The 21,889-nt window shown below is 37.3% G+C and overlaps 1 long non-coding RNA gene across 1 annotated transcript in view; it reads right to left on the bottom strand.

Moving 5' to 3' along the window:
• Positions 1-21,568, bottom strand: part of LOC143441948 (uncharacterized) — a 250,804-nt gene extending 229,236 nt beyond the window's left edge. The window contains exon 1 of the long non-coding RNA XR_013109729.1: positions 21,314-21,568. This is a non-coding gene — a long non-coding RNA (uncharacterized LOC143441948). The remainder of the gene's footprint in view (positions 1-21,313) is intronic.
• Between the last annotated feature and the right edge of the window lie 321 nt (positions 21,569-21,889).

A 21,889-nucleotide genomic window follows, 5' to 3' on the forward strand; every position in this document is an offset into this window, starting at 1 on the left:
ATGTGGCTACAGCAGAACTTTGTAAGAAACGCAACACTACAGAACTAGAGGTGTTGTCAATCTCCTGTACACACCAATTACTAGGTAAAAATACACTGACTTTCAAGTAGCTCCTTTTAGGGTTAGTGGTGAGGTGGGTTTAAAATTTTATTGATGTCAAAAACTCTCTGACAAAATGCATGTAGATTCTTATTCCTTGATATCACACACTAAACCTTCAGATAGTCTTGTTCCTAGTAAACCTAAAATGTCACAGATCTCAAACGTTAAAACCTCACAAAATACATAAAGTAGATTCTGTGATTCTAAGCAAATCCTAATTTTGCTAATTAAAATTTGTGAGGCAATTGCCTGAAAATTTTTTCAAGAAAAAATTATTACATTCAATTAGATATTATTTATAGATTATCTAACTTCCATTAAGTTCTGTTTTGAAAATGTGAGATGTGATTTCATATTAGCTTCAAAATACAAATATATTAAGATAAGAGTCTATGCTTGACATGACACCTAATTACTAAATTCCAAATGGGCATATTTGATCTTTCTTAGTCCATGTTAATATTATTATGCACCTTCTCTTCATCTGCTGCTGAAAAATAAGTAAGTAAAGGCTATGTGAGATTAAATGATTCTCAGCAGCTAAAACACTCCATCAGCTGTGTACATAATGTCTAGGGCTATAAATATCGTAGGTATATATCCTGTCTTTTCAGTAAACAAGAATGTAAAGCCAGAACTCAGGTCATCCAATATTGAAAGCAAATTTCATTGATAATGAAAGTAAAGACATGTCACAGGAAGGAGAGAAGTTAAGAAGCATTGGTGACAAGAGCTATCACCTGTGTGACCTATAATGATGACCTATCTGCATTATATGTACATTGGAGGGACAAACTATATGGAAGTAACCAATCACTGTCTGATTGGTTGTAATTCACATTTCTTGAGATGGAACACATGCCTGACACTTGGGTGGCCAAGAACATGAGACTACATAGGCCATGAGCCTCAGGGAAAACAAAATACTACTATTCTGCTAAGGAAGCAAAGCAATAAAATGACTCCTAACAACATTCCACTATACCCACGGATCAGTGCTTTTCTCAGGCTTCATCAGAGAAGTTTCCTTTTGCAGTATATGGGAACAGAAACAGAGGCCCACCATCGTAAAAGCTGTACAGAGTGTGAGACATCTGAGGACTCAATCCTAAATGGAATGTCTTTATCAAACCCTCTTCTCAGAGCTCAAGGAAGAGGAAGTAGAAAGCCTGGAAGAGCAAAGGGATGGAAAACATTAAGGTAGCAGTGCTTTACAGATTAACAAGACTGACCCACAGAGTCCCAAGCACTATGACATGGAAGTGGATTCAATATCCCACAGCTAAACAAGATGCTATCTGCAACTGTAAAGAAAAAAAATCACTTTCTCCAAGGAATTCTCAACAGATGAGTTAACCAACCAAACTTTAGAGTGGGCCCCATGCCCAAGAGTCAACACAAAACAAATTCAATGCTATTTTCAGAGGCTTTTGTTCTCACATTGCTTTGTTTGGTCATTTTTCATCTTATTGGTCTTTTGTTGCATATTTTTGTTTCCATTTTATGGGGTTTATTTATGTATATGTGTATTTTGATGGTTTACTTTTTTGGTTTTGTTCATTTTTCTTTGTTTAAAAAGAGATAAAGGAGATGCATGGAGTTAGGTAGGTGGGGGGATAGGGATGATCTGAGAGAAGGTTGGGAAAGGAAAAAGTGTGATCAGGATATATTAATATGAAAAGGACTTTCCATTGAAATAAAGCGATGCTTTTCTAGCTTAACAACAATCTTCAACCAAAAAACAGAGGAAAAAAAAATCACAGGGCTGAAGGGAGTAGAGGTCAGGGTCTCATACCCACAGATGATTCTGTTATCATCAGCAGTGTGAAACTAGTACACAGTCTTATAAACAATGATACAAGTTAAACAGTGTGAAAATAGTTCATAATGTTATGAACAAGGATATACATTGTATATAATTGAAAGTATAATTTACCTTTCAAAAGACAGAGGTGTGATTTAGAATGACCCAAGAGTTTTAAGGGAGAGAATAAATTTATTGATTGAAATGAAAAAGAAAGAAATGTAAAGCTGTGATTTATGTTCCAGAAAATATATTTAATGAAGATAAGTGACAAACAACTACCATGCTGTAGTTAAGGCCTGACATTGGTCGAGGACACAGAAACAGAAGCATTCATGGAATAAACCCAGACATTTCTCATGTATATACAAGAGATGTTGATTCTTTCACCTACCAATTTCTGTGTTGGAAGAGTTCACATAGAAACTAGTGACTAGGGATGCAAAAGGACAAAGAGGCAATGATGTGTTTATAGTGCCCCCAATCAGAAACAACCAAAATGTCCAATAAAATGTTAGTGTTAGAACAAATTACAGATGCAATCAGAGTTGAGGCCTCTGGACACCAAGGAGCAGATTCTTCATCTCAGATGCCTCTGAAGAAGAATGTTTACAGCAGGAGGAAATTCACAACAAAGTTAAAGGATCCATATTAACGCCATGCACAATATGATGCCATTTTTATTCACAGGAAATAAAAAGGAGCAGGAAAAGAGAAGTAAATGAGAATCTTAGAATGAAACAAAACTTACTGTACATGCATTTAAACAATTCTTTTTGCTAAAATATCTATCGAACTAAGAATCTACTGTCTACTGCAGGTACAGATATCTAAAAAATATCCTTCTTTAAATATTGTCACAAAATACTACCTTTTATATGCAATGTTAAAGCATTCCTCGTTTGTGCTGTTCAATTATTTTAATCACAAAACACTATCTGTATTTCATTAAAAAGTCTTTGTAGCTCACCAATGAGAAGCATCCTGAAGGCTGAAGAACACTGATCTAAATAATACATGACAGATATACCAATAGAGTAGTGTCATATAATTGAGTATATAACAACTTTTTCATTTCTTTCCTACCTTAAATATTTTCTATAACGTGTAAATAAAAATAAGCAGTTTGTGTGCAGAATTTTTTAAAAATACTGTGGAGATGGCAGTCATAGTGGCAACAGTGTTAAGTGACCACTTAATAGTTGTTTATGTCCTATACTACAGACACTCTCCAGAAACATCAACTGCAAAATAAGCATGTTCAGTACCAAAAGAAATAATATAATTTTGTATAGAATTAAAATGTGTGTGTACATGCAAGGCATTAGAAGACTGCCTTATGTATTCTAATCACTTCAAGGTATCCTGTCTCCAATACAGAACATCCAGAGGAGAAGCATATACATGTAGAAATTACATCATCTGACAGCGATTCAAAGCCACTAAGAGACTATTAACTTGACATCTCCTTCCAAAGAACTGAATGGATTCTATTTAATAAGATAATAAGGCAAAAAAGGCAATTCATACAGGTCATTAAGACGTCTGAGCATCCTGCCTCAAAAAAAGAAGTTTTTTTCAGAGCATAAATGACAGGCATGACTCAAGCAAGAGGTTTGTTTCTGCTCTTTGTGTCAGGGGTGCAGTCTACTACATCAGGGAGGCAAGGCTGCGGGAATAGCTCTGACCAAGATGGTGGCAGTGTGGGGAACCACCCATTATACTGCTGCTGGACCAGATGCAGAGTGCAAGACCAGAAACAGGGCTGGCTATAACCCTGAAAGGTTCACCTCTAGCGACCTACCTCTGCTAGCTGGGCCCCACCTCCTTAAACATTACCTAACTCAAAAAGCAGCATCTCCATTTGAAAACAAGTGTTCACACATGTGAAGCCTAATGGGACATTTCAGCTAACTAGTATTTCCAACAACATGGATTTTCCTTGCATGACATTCAGATAAGTTTTATATATTTTGTTTTTCTGTAACATTCTCTATATGTCCATACCAGTACCAGTCAAGTCCAGGCCTAAGTCCATCTCTAGAGACATTTTTTTTTGGGGGGGATTTACTTACTTATACTAGCTAAATGAAAAATGAATAGTCTCTGACTACCCACGAAGTTTTATGACTGTGAAGGGCATGCAGGACATCCCGATAGCAAGAAATCTGTAGAAGTAAAGCTGTGCCTCAGAAAGAGCTGGGCTAGCCAATTAATACTGCTTTCTAAAATAAATACTCCATGATTTGTATTATCAAAGAAATATATCCTTTACTACAACAAATAAAGCATTATTACAGAAAGAAAAACTTAGAATTTCTAGAGATAAATTATAGTGAAATTCCTAAGTATTAGTTTTAACTTTGGGCTATTTTATGAACATAGGACCAATTTGAATATACATCTTATTTTATATAACTATTATGCTATTTTTTTCAGGTACTAAATCTAAAAACATACTTCACTATTTTCATCACTTTATTATCATTTTTAGTGTATGGAAATATCATTGCTGATTTAACCACTCCATAACTGATAGCTTTGTAGGTTATATTTAGTCTTTGCAAATATAAAATAATCTCATAAATACTTCATATCTCATGTGATACAATATGTGTACAGAAAGCAGGCTGTCTTCAAATACATATAATTTTTTAAGAAATATTAATTTGTAACGAATTAGTGTTTTATGATCGTTAGCAATGGATGAGACTCCTTGAATTCCTTCAGCTTCTACCAAATTCCTCAATATTTTAATCTGAAATGCACTATTCTTACTGATAAAAATAAAGAAATGTGCATGTGTAAAATGTCCTGTGCATGAAATCCAAGGTCCCTTGAGTAACTTTTGAAAGCCAGATTCTCTTAAGACCAATAATGAACAAAAATGTTTCCACATTAGGGAGAGTTGTATGGGCCATAAGCACAACCTGTGCTTCCTAAGAATCAGTTCTTGTCCTTGGGATCCTACTAATTACCACCAGCATTCCTTTCTGTTAGATCCCAGCAGGTTCACACTAGAAAAACAGGAATGAATTTTACCTCCTCCCCTTAATCCTCTCCTTAATTGCCACACAGAACAAATCAGATAAAACTACCAAACAGCATGGTACAAATTGAATGTCCTGTGGTACCTATTGGTAGTCACCTAACATCTATTTTCATTTGTTTCATATTAACAGTTTTGCTAAATAGTGGCCTTCTTAATCCAAAGAAATTGAATTTCCCAAGACCTTCTACAGCAATTATTATCATATGATAAGATTCTAACCAGTAAAATATACAGATTTGACCATTGGTTTTCAATGAAATTGTCTTCCATTTACCTATGTGCATTTTCGTTCTTTTTTCCAAATTAGAATGGAAGTACTGCAGTGACCCAACTTTAGCCTTGTACCTAACACTAGGAACATGAGATCCTAGCTTGCACAGCACAAGAATATGAGATTGGTAACTTAGTGATGCTAATGTCTTGGACATGGTGGACTGGATATACTGTAATGAAAGAAGAAATTAACTCCTATCTTATTTAAATCAATGTACACGTCAAGTCTGTTTACTATATACAGTAACCTTTGTCTGCAAATACCAACACACAGATATACACACTGAACTATACAGCTACACACACACATAAAGACTACAAAATGGGCAAACTGGTTGTAAAAGCATAAAAATATTTAGGCACCAGGCCTGTGGGGCATTGGGCTGTGAGAAGCAGCTAGGTGCTTGGTGGAGCATGAGCTTGGAACCCCGGAACCTTATTGGACAGCAGGAGTTCAGCTCTGCTCCCTGGCCCTGGTTCTTTTCATTTAGCTTCAACCCTCCAACAACCCCCTCCCACAGAGAGGTCTGAGACCACCAGTCAGAGGAACAGTACCTCGGGCCCTAGAGAGATTTACATACTAATGAGATGCCTGAAGGCCAGAGGTGGAGCCAATTCAGCATTCTTCCCCAGACCCTCCCCCTCTCTCCCTCTCTATTTAACTCAGGTCTGCCCTGGGTTTGCAGGGGGGGTGGGGGGGTGCATCCAGATCCATCCACCATCTGCCATGACATTAAAGCCTGTAAAAACCCATGGATATGTGCAGTCATTGGGACCTGCGCAGTGAAGAACCTTGGAGCCACAGCAACCATGCCTAACTTCCTGCCTAGAGGAACTTTCTGCATTCCCACAGCCAGGAGGAACCCTCAGGGCCATTCCCAGCCAAAACTACCTACACAGGCCTAAGACTGCAAGAGAGAAAAGTAAGCTTAACTCAATAAACAGAGAACTATTTACTCTAACACTACAGAAATGCTAGAAGAAAATGTCCCTCACTATTAATCAAATCACAGAAGATTATTATCCACAAGATAATAACAGTTCAAATATAATTAGCAGCTATATTTGGAAATATTTAATTCAGATAAAGTTTGAGTTACATCACAGATTAGGGATATACTTCAAATGTAGGGCACTTGCCTAACTTACGCACAAGGCCCTAGGTTCAATCCTTGTTACTACAAAATTTTATTCATCTTAATTATGATTTGAAGCTTTTAAAATATCAAAACGTTCTCTACAAATTTTATGTGAAATATAAGTAATGTGTTTTAGTTAGTGTAAATAGCTTTGTTATTAGACACTTCATGCAAATGGTTATTATGTGCCAGAAATTTCAACATGCAAGAAACAGGGTCTTGGATGTAGTTTAGTGGTATTTTGCTTGCCTTGCAGGCAAAGGAGTTTGATCTCTAAAGCAGAGTGTAGGAGAGGATATTAGGAGTGGGTTATAGAATAAAACATACTACAATGAAACTGAACAACTAGAGAATGAAATAACGGACTATAAAATAATAATATCTAAATTTAACTCAGGGATAGGTTTTGGACTGTAAAACAGTTTACTTCTTAAAACAAAAAAAAATTGCACATATAAGTTATAATAAAGTTTCAATAAAGTTAGAAGACAAAATTCTAACATGCATCATTTGTTTTTAATTAAGCTTGTAAATTCATGGGAGTGATAGGATAGTCCACTCTCTCTCTCTTTAACCACAATAGTTCTCAGAATAAGACTCAGGTGTAGCACATGTCTTTATCCACTGGATCATGCAACTAGCTCTTCCTTAAAAAAAAATTCATCTTTCATATATCTAAAACACATTTAAAGAACTTAATCTATTTTGTGGACTCACCCTCCAAAATTAAGACTGCACATTATCAAAATCAGATGGTTCCTGAAGTGTATTCTTATTTTATAATGAAGTATATCATTTGTAGTTAGTGTGTAGCACTCTCACAAAAGAATGTGATAGTTTTCTCAGTCTAATGCTATTTCTTGTTTAGAGATTTTTGAATTTACATATATGAATGCTGTGCCCCCCCCCATTTCTTTGCTCTGATCCAGCAAATAACCTGTGTTCTTTTATGTGCACATAGTAGTTTGTTTTATGTAGCATTCCTCCAAAGAAGTTGACTTTGTGTATGTAATAGAGTGTAAGCAACCACTGTTTCTTTGAAATTCTGTACATTCGCATGGTGGATTAAAGCCCAGAGATACATGTCAGCTCACAGCTATCTTATAAAAAGATGGCAGAGCATCATCAATAAAGTATATGCATTACTGAGTTGACTCTTGGCAAAAGCAAGTCTATTAGCATCTCTGTCTTATAATCAATAAACCAATTTTAAAAACTAACAAAACATAAATTTTGTTAGGTTCTCATCTATCTTAAATCTATAATATAAATTGACTTACCCTTGCAGCTTCATAGTTTCCTAGTACTTATTTCCAAGGGTCCATTTGTCTTTCCCCATTTTCATTCAAGACTATTCTGGGACAGCCAGTATCCCTAACTCAGGATGAATATACTCTGACATTATCTATGAAAAGAGACAGAATTCTCTAAATTGTTTCTTCACGATCTTGAATTCCGATACTTTTAATTTTTTCAGAAAGAGCCATGTTATTGTGAGAGGCCAAGCCTACTCCATCTTGGAACCGGCCTCCATATTAAAAGAAAGGGGGCCTGAGAACTTGACATACAGCTGAACCCAAGCTGCCCCCAAGTTCCAGGAAGAACCACATAGCTTGTCTCTGGCCCATACCCCAGAGTTATACCCTAGCTACTCCCTAGCAACAGCCAATCAGGATTAGTCTGGTAGTTCCAAATGTACTTCAGTCAATATGTGATTGTTCACGCTTTTGCTTCAGAGCACCCACATGTCAGCTTATAATAGTCATTCAATTAGATGCTTCCAGGCTAGAACCGCCCCCCTCCCCCACATGTTCACCATTTCTTATAAAACCTTGCCATATTTAAGGCTCAGGGCTTCACCCTCCCATCCTGCTGTGTCAGTGATAGCAGTGAGCCCAAGATCAAGCTTGAACAAAGACCCCATAGCAATTGCAATCAGAATCGGCCCCTTGGTAGTCTTCCTAAACAGATACAACAATTGGAATACCTATAATATATCAATATTGCTGCATCAATTTTTCCCCTTCTTAGATCAACAGCTTTTTTTTTTAACCTATTTGTTAATTGTTTTGTAACATGATCTACTATAATAAACTTAGGACAGAGAAAAAAATGTTTACCATGGAAGGAATGTATTTGTGAAAACTGTTAAAAATTCTGACTTGACTTCCTATTGGAAAATAGTGACTAGATCCTCTTGCTCAAGTATACAATAAGCAGTCGAAGAGGAGTAGGTGAGGATTTCTCAACAACAGAAGACAAATGGTCTTATAACAATAAAAATGATATTTAGGAAAAGCTCTTAAGGAAAAATTCAAAAACAAAATTCAATGTTTTTCCTACACATTCTTATGGGTTCCCTACAAAACAGTGGCATTAAATGACCATGTAGTAGTTATACTAGAAATACTGTTACATTGAAAATCCTTTTAAAACGTACTACATGAAAAATTTCAAAGGCAATATAACAACACAAAGCTGCATTATTTCTACCACAATTATTCTTTTAATGAAGAATGATATCTGTATGCTACTGTAATTTTATATACTCAAAAAATAATGACCCCACTCACATACAAGTGCATACACAAACACACAGGGGCCTGAGGGAGAGATTGGACAGTACTATTGTCTTTCAAGTTATTTAAAGTATATAAGAGAAACTACATTGTATAGAAATTAAATGCTATTCTAAAAACACATGAATAAGTACAGACATTATTTAATAATCACACATTATATCTTCCCAAAAACTATATCAACACTTCAGTGAGATATTTTTCACATATATTTTTATAATAAATGATAAGAGCTTCAAGTGCAAAGTATGTTGAAGAAAGAAATGTGTCCCAAGGAAATACATAGTTCAAGTCATAAGACAGTCAACCACAAAGTCATAGAATATAGACTTAAGAAATAAGATAGACTTAATATAGACTTAATAGAAATAAGAACTTCTGAAGCTAGGAGAAAATCCACATATCCCCACAAGGATGCTAACATCCTTCTCTTTTTCTTTCTGCAGTATTTATCTTTCACTGTAAAGTGATGAATTTTATTGAAAAAAATTATTAAGTTTAAATATGGCTTGGTATCCAATTCAATGTTTAGAATCTAATACAGATAAACTGCTATACTTTGAGATCAATATGAAGTAAATTATTCATAAAAATCAATAGTAAGTTCACAGAGCCTTACTAATAATGGCATGAAATACTAGGTTTACATCATACTATGATAAAATATGTGTGATTAAGCACTACTTTATTCTACAGTTTCTATTTAAATTCTTGCAAAGATTGCCACAGAATGTACCCTAAGGCTCTAAGGCTGAACAGGAACCTCCTGGTGAGTTTAAGGGTAAAGCTCAAGGAGAAAAGCCACATCCTCTTGCCTGTGTACAGCTTCGATACACCTACTCCAAGTAAACTCAGGCTGCCATGCTGGTAGGACCAAACATGGAGATTTGCAGAGAAGGCAGAATGGGGAGAGAAACAGTACAAGAATTAGCTAGCAAATAATGGGGGAACAGGAAGGAAGGAGGGAACAGAGGGAGGAATACTAATTTCGTGAAAAATATTTTCAGTAACCTTACACATTTGAAGAAATTCTCAAAAAAAATAAACTTGCACTATTTTAGTAGTGTAAATGTGTGCAAACAGCTGAAATGGCTGACAACAGAATGGTAGATTAATATGGCCAAGATGAATAATGAGTCATGTCATCACCAGACATTAACATTTTAAATGTTTAAGATATGATCTATGCATATGGTTAAAATCATAAAATTCCAAATACTACTATAAGATCAGAAGTATAAAAAGAAAATGCAAAATGAGATTTAAAAATGTGCAGAATATATGGAGAATCACTGGTTCCTAAAGTACATATATTATGTTGGGTTGAAATGGCTCAGCAGTTAAGGATACCTGTTGCTCTTACAGAAAACCTGAGTTAAAGTTGCAAAACCCAGAGTGCATGGCTCACAATCCTCTGTAAATTACAGTCCTCTTCTGGTCTCCATGGATGCCTATACACATGTACATACATACATCATACATGCACACACACATACACAGAGAGAGAACTACAAGCTTTTAAAAATTAAAACTACATATTTTGTTTCTTTTTAAAAATATACTACTGCTTTTTCAATGTTCAGCAACAACTATACTGTTTTAATATGGAAAAAAAATATAAGCATACAATGTTTCCTTTTAAAAATTGTTCTTTAAAATCCATTTTAAATAAAACTCTTTTAAAATACATATATTTTCTATCAGAAAATTAACCAAAAGACCTTAGATTTGTAATATATGTCACTTAGATCTTTCTATCAAATAATCTTAAAGTAGCAATAAATGCCAGCTAAGTTCCCTGTCTTCCCACACTATTGTTTACAAATAGTAACACTAATGCCAAACCTACACTACATTTCCTCAGCTGCCTAGTTAGAGTGAAGCACACTCAGAGCATATGAAGAACAAGGGGCCGTTGCTAGCCTATTTCCAGAGTGTGCTTTAGTCTCTAGGTCTGATTCCTAATGCTCATCTATCTCAGAAATTATTTATGAGTTTTATTAAGACAGAGGGAGATGGAGGGGAGACGAAGAGAGAGAGAAAAATATTTTACTTTCACTTGGTTTTTTATTTTGTTTTGACAAACATCTATGTGCCTATAGAGCCAGAGAAACTATAAAACTGGTTTCAATTTTTAATCCTAGCACTGATGCCAGGATCTAATTAACATGTTAAGGCATCTTTGCAAAAAACTTTCATATGAAAAAATTTTTTTCATATCACTTCATAGTCACAGACATTCACATTACAACATGGGTTTAAACATGAAAACAAGATCTCTGTCACTGAAAGCTCTAATCCCACTCTGGGAAGCTGCAGTTGGATACTGTTTCAAAGACTGCACCAACATAAAGATGCTATCTTTGAATTTTACAACAGTTCCCTTCCTTGAAGATCTTAAAACTCAGCCGCAGTTTATAGTTCTCATTTTAAGGGTAAAGTATTGAGCAAGATCAATGCTCAACTATAAAATGACTGAAAGTATCCTATGAAGGCTATTAGAACTGCTTATAAGCATTTCTCCAAGGCACCACTGCTGTTCAAATGCAAACCTTACACATGGGAAAAGCAAACTGAGGGTCTCCCTTTTCATTTTCCTCCATTTCAAATCACTGGTCTCCCTGTCTCGCATCCTGGGAAGTTTTACCCAATCCTCTAGAAACAGGTTTTGCCTGGTTTGTTTTTTGTTGTTATTGTTGTTATGTTTTGTTTTGTTTTCTCTTTTAAGAGAACTGAAGATGATGGGTGAGAAAAATTTTTGAGCTTTATAGATCCATATAAAATTAAAAACAAACCAAGGAGTGGATAGGTGGGGAGTGAGACAGGAGGCTTACCTAGCGTTTGTTAAGATAATACATAATCCTCGTTTTATTCATTTTTGTCAGTAACCAGGGGAAACATCCCAAAGAACTTGGGGCCAACTCCTCTGAACCATCCCTTCTCACCACCACAGCTGGTCTCTCACTGTCTGCCCTCCCAGGATCTCCTATTCTAAAAGACAGCAAACTTGCTATTTTGACCATCCTTTTACCTCCAATAAACATAGCAGAGGTTTAAGGAAATATTAACTAATTTAGGAAGCAATAAAGAGCAGTTCATTAGCTCTATGCTATTAATGTGAAATAATGATAATGTTTGCACATTTTAATAAAAATATCACTACTATAACAAAGCTGTTTTAAAATCAGTTTTAAAATTCTATTTATTCGTTGAAATTTCATATGAAGTATCTGTCCACGGTTCCCGCTTTCAAGTTCTCCCAGAGCCATGCCTATGTAAACGTCCCAACCTCACATTTCCTTACAGCAAAGAATGTTGTCCTTTCTTTCCTGTAAGGACTGAGTCTACTTGGGCTAGTGTGTGCATGTGTGTAGGGACATCCATTGGATAACAGAAAGCTTAGAAGAGGCCAATCCCTGAAGAAAAAAAAAAAACGGACTCCCCCACCCTAGCAGCCATCAACTGCTAACAGCTTTCCGCTAGGACTGGGCCTTGTGTGTCCTGTTATGAATAGATGTGGACAGTAGCTGAGATGAATCTCAAGACTACCAATTCCTAACTTGTAAGCTTGTCGGCAATCAAAGCTCAGACCAAAACGCTATTCTAAGATACATTCAAGTGAAAAAACTCCTCACTTTCTATATATTTTTCTCTGTCTCAATATCTATACCATCTATATCTATATCCATAACCAATATATATTTATATCATCTCTATCTCTCTATCATTTATATCTCTATCTACATTTTATCTATCTATATCTATATCTATATCTAGATAGATAGATAGATAGATAGATATCCCTTTTTAATTATGAGGTGAATAAACAGGCAAGGATTAAACAACACTATGCCATATAGCAAATGAAACAAGATTCAGGGTATTGGGAGAGAATACAGTGTCCACGTAAAGGCAGTCAGACATATGGAAAGATAAACTATAGCAGAGGGTTGTCAGAGGAACTGTTACCAGCTCGGAGGAACGAGGCCCTTAAATAAGCACAAAAATATATTTTAACGATATGCTTGCCATTTAAAAGGAGAAATGCAGAGAGGAATTGTATGTAAATATGTAAAATCAATTTTGGGGGAGTTGGAATTGTGAAATGTATCAGAAGTACTTTTTGACTATTTTTTTCCGTTTGTTTTGCCCCAACAATTTTTAGTGACTATTTTAGTGACTATTCCTTTTCTAGTGAGAGAAAAAGAAAAAAAATGTGAGTTTAGGAAAATCTGGAAGGAGCTGTGGAGGGGGAAACAGTGTTCAGAATATATCATATGAAAAAATCTATTTTAAATAAAACTTAAAATTACTTTTCTTTAAAGCACAGTTAGTATTTTGAAAAGAAATTGAGCAGGAGTCTCTAATTCAGGCCACATTACAATCAGCCTCAATGAGTGGGTGACAAAACATGGACTCACTCACAAAGCAGTGAGCAGCCACCAAAAATTAGCATAATACAGACATGTGAAATGTATCAAATGTAGTTTTTGACTATTTTTTATATGATTATATTATATGATTATGTACCAAACACGTAAAGTCTCTCATCTTCCATACACAATGCAACACCTTCATAAACTTGAACAAAATCTTTATAATACTTTCTTACTGAACCCCTGACATTTTGAGTTTAGGAAAGAACAGAGAACAAAACAGTGTTGTGCACTGACCCACATATGATCATATCAAGAACAGGGACCGAGGAAATGTGTTTTAAGTATTAGTATGCTTGCATATTAAAACCCAGTTTCACTCAAAAACAACCCTGAAAGGAGAAACTATATCTCTCATTGTAGAGGGTAAAATATAGGTGAATCAAGTCATCCGGCACCAAATAGAACATTGAGATGGGGTTTAAACATACACCTGATTAACTCCACACATGTCAGATAGTTTTGCAAATGCTATCTTAAATTATTCACCATTCTTAATACTAGTTAAGTAATTTGCTTTTATCAGCCTCACTTTGTAAATTAATAGTTTAAAATTCTAAGAGGATATCATAGATAGAGTACATGGACAAGAAAGTGATAAGTGAAAGACAAAAGGCAGATGTCGCAGAAGAGGCTACAAATGCTAAGAGAAAGTAACTGAAGTCCTCCTGCCTTTCCCCTTTGATATCCGTAATGCTGCATTCATGAACACTGTTTTAAAGGGTTTATGCTATCATTGTCTAGATATTAAAGTGAAGGATGAACAATAGAGACAAGGTCTAGAATTTGAAAATGCTTCCACAACCTATTTATCTAATACAAAGAGAAGGTGAAATGAGACTGAAAAATGTCAAAAAATACAATAGCAAGGCCATTTTAATCAAACATTAATTTACACGTTTTGTAGCTCTTTTGTTCCAAACACAATATGAGGGACCTTTTGTCATTTAAGAAAAAAAAAGCTTAGATGAGTTTAAAGTAGGAGCATGTAAAAAATGTCTATAATACAAACACATCAAGATTTTATTGTGTAGTTTTTGGTTTGATCTAAAATTGAATCCTTTATAAGGATACAAAAGTCACACAATTATATTTTGTATTTGACATTGAAAAGAATAAAAGAACAGCTGGGTTTAACACACATGTACCATTCAATAATGAAAGCATGTAATGTTCAACATTCAAGAGAAGAATTGATAACGATGAGTTACTTGAATCTCAACGATGTCATTAAGTTTAATTTGCAGTAGATGGGAATTGGCACAGAGACCCACAGTGGACAATATGCAGAGAGTGAGTGACATCTGAGCATTTAGTCTGAAATGGGATGCCTCCATCAAGCCTCTTCTCTCAAAGCTCAAGAATGGATCTACTTGGAAAAAGAGGCAGAGTCTATGCAGAAAGAGGCAGAAAGATTGGAGAGAAAGAAGTGATGGATGACTCAAAGAAAACAGGATCTTCCAGATACAACAGGACCAATGCATATTTGAATCCACAGAGACCGTCGTGGCAGCATGCACATGGCCTGCACAGACTCAAACCAGACAGGGTCCCAGCACTGAGAGAGAAGAGGTGGATACCAGGTCCCAACCTAGCATGGACTTTTAAATCACCTATTTTAAAGTATTCACAAGTGCCTCTTAGGTATTTTTCAGATGAAAAATCTAAAACATCTATTGATTGTTATCGAATCATACTCTGTAATTAAATCTGAGAAAAAAAATCCCAGTATGGTTAAAACTCAACTTTTTAAAGGTGATACAACATTTATAAGCAAGTTGCTAGGGGAAAACCATGCTGAGTTGAAAATTGTAGGTTACTATGCAAGATGAATCAGCTTTTGTATCTGCCCTGTTCAGATCCAAATGTCAAAACAATTAAAGTACAATTTTGTCTGGCATCCATAGCCCAGGCAACAGTGGGAAACAGACACATGATTTCAGGTATCTTGTTTGCTTTTAACTAGCAGACAAATTGAGCAATGAAACAAATTTTGCTAAAGAAAACATGAGACAAGCTGCCGGATCGCAGAGGTCAAGAAATTCATCAAGACTTACTTCCCATTCAAACTCAAGGGGGAATGATTATTTATTCCTCATATAAGGACAAAAAAAATCTCATGGCAGGTATTTAATTATCTGTAAATTAAATATAACTACAGAATCTAATAACTCTCACATAAAAAGTGAGCCATGCCCCGGGCAGTGGTGGCACACGCCTTTAATCCTAGCACTTGGGAGGCAGAGGCAGGCAGATTTCTCAGTTCGAGGCCAGCCTGGTCTACAGAGTGAGTTCCAGAACAGTCAGGGCTACACAGAGAAACCCTGTCTCAAAAAAAAAAAAAAAAAAAAAAAAAAAAAAAAAAAAGTGAGCAACGCTGATCTTGTAGGAATATCAGGTGAATATTTCTGTGCATGTGTATATATGTCTATGTGCACAGCAGGGCCATGTCTCTTCAACTTTTACCTTAACAAGCTATTTATTCGATGTAATTCTTTATTTCTTTGAATATACAGTGTAAAATACTTATACAACTGTAACATTTTTAGCTGTAGGAAGCCCTCATTTTTTTCTTAAGTTAAGGGCTTTGCTTTTAAGAAAATAAAACAAAACAAAATCTAAAAACACAAAGATCGAAGAAGAGATACAATCCACATTGTGTACAGAACTAAGACTATATTCTGGTTCTGGGTCTTTAGCTACTCATCTTTTCAACTAGTTGAACCACATACTTACTAGATGATCTCCTGAAAACTATCAGTAGAAACGCAGTCAGTAGAAAAAATGACCAGCCCCTCTTGTCGTACCATTTCCTATTTAATTACTTTATATAGATTCTGCTTTCTAAGGCTAAACAAAAACTGAAGCCATGATAGAACTTTCTATATGGCATATTTGGATTTCATTGGCAATTCAACTATAATGTTCATTTAGAATAATCAGCATCTTAAATTCATAATATAGAACTTTATTTGAACACAAATACATATGAATTACACTTCTTTCTGAGTATAGCCAGAGTTCTATTCATGACATACATTTTCCTATGTACCCAACAACAATATCCCATTAAAATTAAGGATAGAGACAGTCAAAAAGAATACCTGAATACATTACTTTCTGTAAAATTTTTAGCAAGTTACTTTTGAAACTAAAATATGATATATCATTTTTACCTAACCTTGCCTCCCTCCGAATCTTCTGAAATATCCTCCCTCACTTGCTGCCTCCCAAATCAATGCTTTCTTATTTCTTTGTTGTTACATACATAGATATGCATCATATACATATGAGAAGCCAAACCTTCTCCTTATTGGGACTAGCTTCCATCTTAAAAGAAAAATAGCGTTGACCCACAGCTGAACCCAAGCTGCACCTAAGTACCAGGAAGGACCCCATCACTTTTTCTTAGCCCATACCCCAGATTTACTCCCTAGCTACTTCCTAGCAACAGTTAATCAAAGATTACTCTGATTGTTTCAGATGTATTCCGTTTGTATCAGACCGTTTGTATTGTTCATGGTCTTGCTTCAGAGCACCCACCTATCGGCTTGTAACAGTCATTTATTTAGATGTATTCAGGATAGATACCCCATCACTTGGTCCCATTTCCTATAAAAACTTGTCCGAATAGGTGTTCGAGGCTGCTTAACCAAACCGTCCTACATGGCTCTGGTGAGTAAGCCTAAGAACTAAGAATGGGTTTGTAATAAAGAGACCCTAATGTGATTACATTGGAATCGGCTCTTTGGTGGGTTGGGGGGGGGGTCACAAATGCTTCCTGGCAGTACACATACATGCATATATGTCTATAGAATGTTACTTGTATGTATTTGATATCTGGATTGACCACTTGGTGATGGGAAGGCCATTTACTGACCTCAGCATCCTTAATTGCTTGTAGCTCTTTGTCTAGGGTGGAAGTCCCCATGCAGTTTCCCCCTGAACATCATTATTTCACCGTATACCTTAGTTTCTTCATTTGTCAAAACAACAAAAGGTATTTGAAAATATTTTGGTTGATATTATGTAGACTGGCTTGGTCATAATAAATAAATTATTGTATACAAAGTGAAAAAAAAATCTGGCCTTTAGTAAATATTCAAAGATTATTTTAGCTATTATGACCAATTTTCAGCCAGATAGTATATTAACATTGATGCTATTAAACAACATAAAAGATAAAGTGTTCACCAACATTTGCAAGGGTCAGAGAATCAGACGTTTTCGGTTCTATCCTGTGTGGTACACGCAAGAAGAGAAAAGAAATGGATGCATATGGTTGGGTCCCAAGAAAGCTTTATTTATCGAAACCTATGATGGGCTGGATTTGGTCCATGGGACACAGTTGTAGCCCCTTGATACAGAGTGATCTCCATATTCTTCAGGCAATCAGAGGAGATGAGAAAAGAACAGAGCTACTCAGTTCACTGCAGTCAGATACAGAAGCTGCTCACACTTCTATCAGCATCCCTAGAGAGGAGGTTACCACACACACACACATACACACACACACATATATATGTACATATATACACACATATATATGTATATATATACACACATATATACACATATATATATATATATATATATATATATATATATATATCCTCCTTTAGTTTCAGTTCACCAACTGCAATCTCCTTTCCCTACCCTCCTCCCAACACAATCAGTAGAAAACTATCGGATTCTGGAGTCTGATGAGTACTCAGCTGTTCTTGACACAAACTGATAATTTTCATGTTAATTATTAAGACCTTCAAAATCCTTGGTGCTTGTCATGTGGCATCTTTAATTACACTGACATGTTCCCGTATACCCTTCTTTTTCTATCAGGAAAAATAATATGAAGGCAGACATAATCTCATTTATACGGTAGGTATTACGTCGCCTGCCTAAAAGATCTTATACGATACCCTATTTTATCCTATGGATTCAACACATAGTCCACATGAACAAAGGAAAATACTTTTAAACAGGTAGTCTTTCCAACCACAGCCATTCTCTCCACCTTGATACACCAGCCAGGAAGAAAGATCTCAAAATGCTCTGTCTCTACAGTCTATTTATGACATCTAGTCAATTTTAACATGCTTACATCCCAGTTTGAAACTAATCTCAGCTAACATATTGCCCCCAATTTAATGCCACCTCTCCATAATTAAATCTACCACTAGGTTCAACACTTCTTTTCATTTTATCAGACTTCATATACAGAAAGCCAGTCGTATCAGAGCTAGGTATGTACTTAAAGAGAAGAGCACAGGGCTCCCATGGATCAAGGCCTTAGATTCCTGATAACCTGATAAAAGGGGAGGGGGTGCTATGGAACTGAACAGTTTTCAAAAGAAGTAATATAATAATCAATAAGCACTTTTAAAGATGTTCAACATCTTCGGTCATCAGATAAACACAAATTAAATCTACTTTCCATCTCGCTCCTGTCAAAGTAGCTATTATCAAGAAAAACCCAACAGAATAAATACTGGTAAGGCTGTGGGGGAGTGGGTTATCCTATTACATGGTTGGTGAACTACGGCAGTACTATGGGAATCAGCCTACCTGTTTCTCCAAAACCAAAATATAAAACTACACTATACATACACCGTATACCCAGCCATGCAGTCCCTAGGCGGTATGACAGGACTCTATGTCCTATTCCCAGTAGCTGGGGAATGAAACCACCTGAGATGTCCATCAGCTGACAAATGCTGAAAGTTTGGTACAAAGAGGCAATATAATTCCATTCAACACTAAAAGAAAAAAAAAAGGATGGAGCTGAAAAAATACTGAATAACCCAGCACAGAAAGACAGATGTCATAGTCTCTATCGTGTATCTGCCTTAGCTTTGAATTTTATATTTCTGTGTTTGGATGCGATATTAGCATAGACCAGGAAGTAAGGAAGTAGCCATGAGATGGGTAGGGTCTTCATGGGGAGGGAAAAAAAAGTCACACGTCACATGGAAGTCTGGATAGGAGGCAAACACAAGACATAAAAAGGCTTAAACAGATGACAGGGAGACAGCTCAGGTGAAGGAAAGACTAAGCAAAACTAAAGATGCATTAGAAAGCTATACAGAGACCTACCCTTTACACGCTAACTAAAATATGTAATTTTAAAAATGAATTAGAACAGATTACTCTGCATAGTGAATAACGCTGTGCCCAGGCATCATGGATTTTTAAATAAAAATAATTGTCTATGAGTTGCGTGCCAAAGGGCTCCCCAGAGGCCCACCCCACCCCCACCCCAGTGAATACAGTTGCCACTTCTTTCGGTTGCCTGCCAGAGCAATCCTGCATACACTCCAAGGCCAAGGGCATATTAAAAGGGGCAAAAATTTGTGAGAACCACGGTTCATTGTTATGCCAATAGGAGAGTGAATACAATAGAAACATTGATTGTGTGCAGTAGAGAGGAGTACATTGTTTTGAATGAAGAGAGGACATGTAACAACATAGCTCTGTTCTGCCCACCTTTGAAACTCTGTAGCAGATAAATTACAACCAACCTCCTGCTTGACATAACTTGAACATTCAAAGGCACGAATGTCCTAATCCTACCAGCACATCAATGTCCTGCAATATTCCCCTGCTCAGGAATGGGCATTCTGTCTCAAGAGCTAATTAGTGTTCCTGCGATAAATCATTGCTTTCATACAACACAGTTGTCCCCAACACAGTAACTAGAGTGATGTTTTAAAACAGATGTATCATCACTTCATTCCTTTTTGTCAAAATACTCCAACGGCCTTCCATATTACTTCAAGAGATACTACAATATCTCTTAAATTATAACACCATACTAACTAGCCCTTATGAAAAAGTTTAAAGCCATATCCACTACTCTCTCGTCAATTCCACTCTGGCCACATGAACTTCTTTCCTGATCCTTGAACTTAACAACAGGCTAAGTAGTCTTGCTATTCAGTGACTAGAGAGCTCTGGACCCGCACAGCCTATGGCTAGCCCCCTCACCTGTTCGAGTTTGTTGAAATATGTTGCTTTCTTTTGAAGATTTCCTTTATTAGCCATTTAAAAACGCTTAACACACATACTTATTTTTCTTATTGTATATGCTTCCTAAATTCTAATGCCTAGGGCAGTGTTTCATAGGTAGTAGGCAATATCTGTTAATTACACGTGTAAGCAAGAATTGAGCTCTCCATGTGTCCTAGTAATGGTTTATATAACCGATAAGTTATATAATTCACTCTTACTGGAATTCTAACACAAAGTCTAGAACACGCTTTATGTGGTATCCGACTGCATTAGATAAAGCAATTGTGTTTCTTAGGTCAGATAACTGCTGATTGTAAAAGGGGGAGGGGAGTCCCTAAAATTCCCCTTTCCATGAAGAATTTCTGAGGGATAAAAAGAAACGAGGAAACCCCTTCTTAACTACCAGTTTAAAATCCAACCTTTCCTTCGCTCTCCTTTTCCCTACTACCACGGAGGATGGGTCTGCCATCCTGGGACAGGCACAAAGAGCACCCAGAGGGCAGGGACAGAATTTTGCATCCTATTCCCATCCCTGCTTAGCCCAGAATCTCGCTCGTGGCTGACTGGAGTAAAAACAGCGAGAGGAGCAGAGTTTCCTAAGTTTCTTCGCAGCTCGGCTGGACTAACGTCCACCCGTTAACTAAGTTCAGGGCTGAGCGCCCCTAAAGATGCGGGGCCCTAACTAGTACGGGGAGGCCGAGCGGCGGGGATGCTTGAGACCCGACGGCCACTCGGGGAAGGCAAAGCGACATTCCGCGGGGACCGGGACCCGCGGTCCATCGGGCTTCTGCTGCGGGCGTCCCCGCGCCAGAGTCGCCAGCGGCTCGGAAGCGCGGAGGCCGCGGACCGGCGGGCGCGCGCCCGGCCTCGCCCCGCCGCCCCGCGGGCTCCCGCGGAACGGGGACGGGGACTCGCGTTACCTGAGCGGCGCCGCGGGTCTGCGGTACGGCGGCCTGCGGGGCCCGTTTTCGGCAGCCGTAAAGCGCGGGCGAGCGGCGACCCCCACCTTGGCGAGCGCCTAGGGCCGAGCGTCGCCTTCTCGCGGGCGTCAGCCGGGCCGCGCTGGGCAGGCGGCTGAGTCACGGGAGCCGCGCTGCCAAGGCCGACCGAGGGCCGCGGGAGGGTGAAGCGAGCGGCCCGAGCGCGGGAGGAGGGCTCTCGGGGACGCCGCAGCACCGGACACTTGGCCCCAGGGCGACCCCCAAGAGATAGGCGCTCTCTGTACGACTTCAGCCCCAATTTATTGTTTGCATCCTCCAAAACGTAGAAAAGATAAAAAGAGTTAAAAAAGATAAAAAGAGATAAAAAAAGTTGTGTAGACCACGTGCGCAAGTTCAAATCTGTGCCTCGGTTTCTCAAATACCACTGATATATATATTTTTTAGAGGAAGCATAGCTGGGACACAGTAAGATGGCCAGACTAGGGTCTTGGGTACAAGCCTGGCATGGCAGAAACTGGAATGTCCCTGCACCCTGGAGGGGAGGTAGAGGCAGAA

This window comes from Arvicanthis niloticus, chromosome 4, assembly GCF_011762505.2.
Source record: "Arvicanthis niloticus isolate mArvNil1 chromosome 4, mArvNil1.pat.X, whole genome shotgun sequence".
Lineage (NCBI taxonomy): Eukaryota > Metazoa > Chordata > Mammalia > Rodentia > Muridae > Arvicanthis > Arvicanthis niloticus.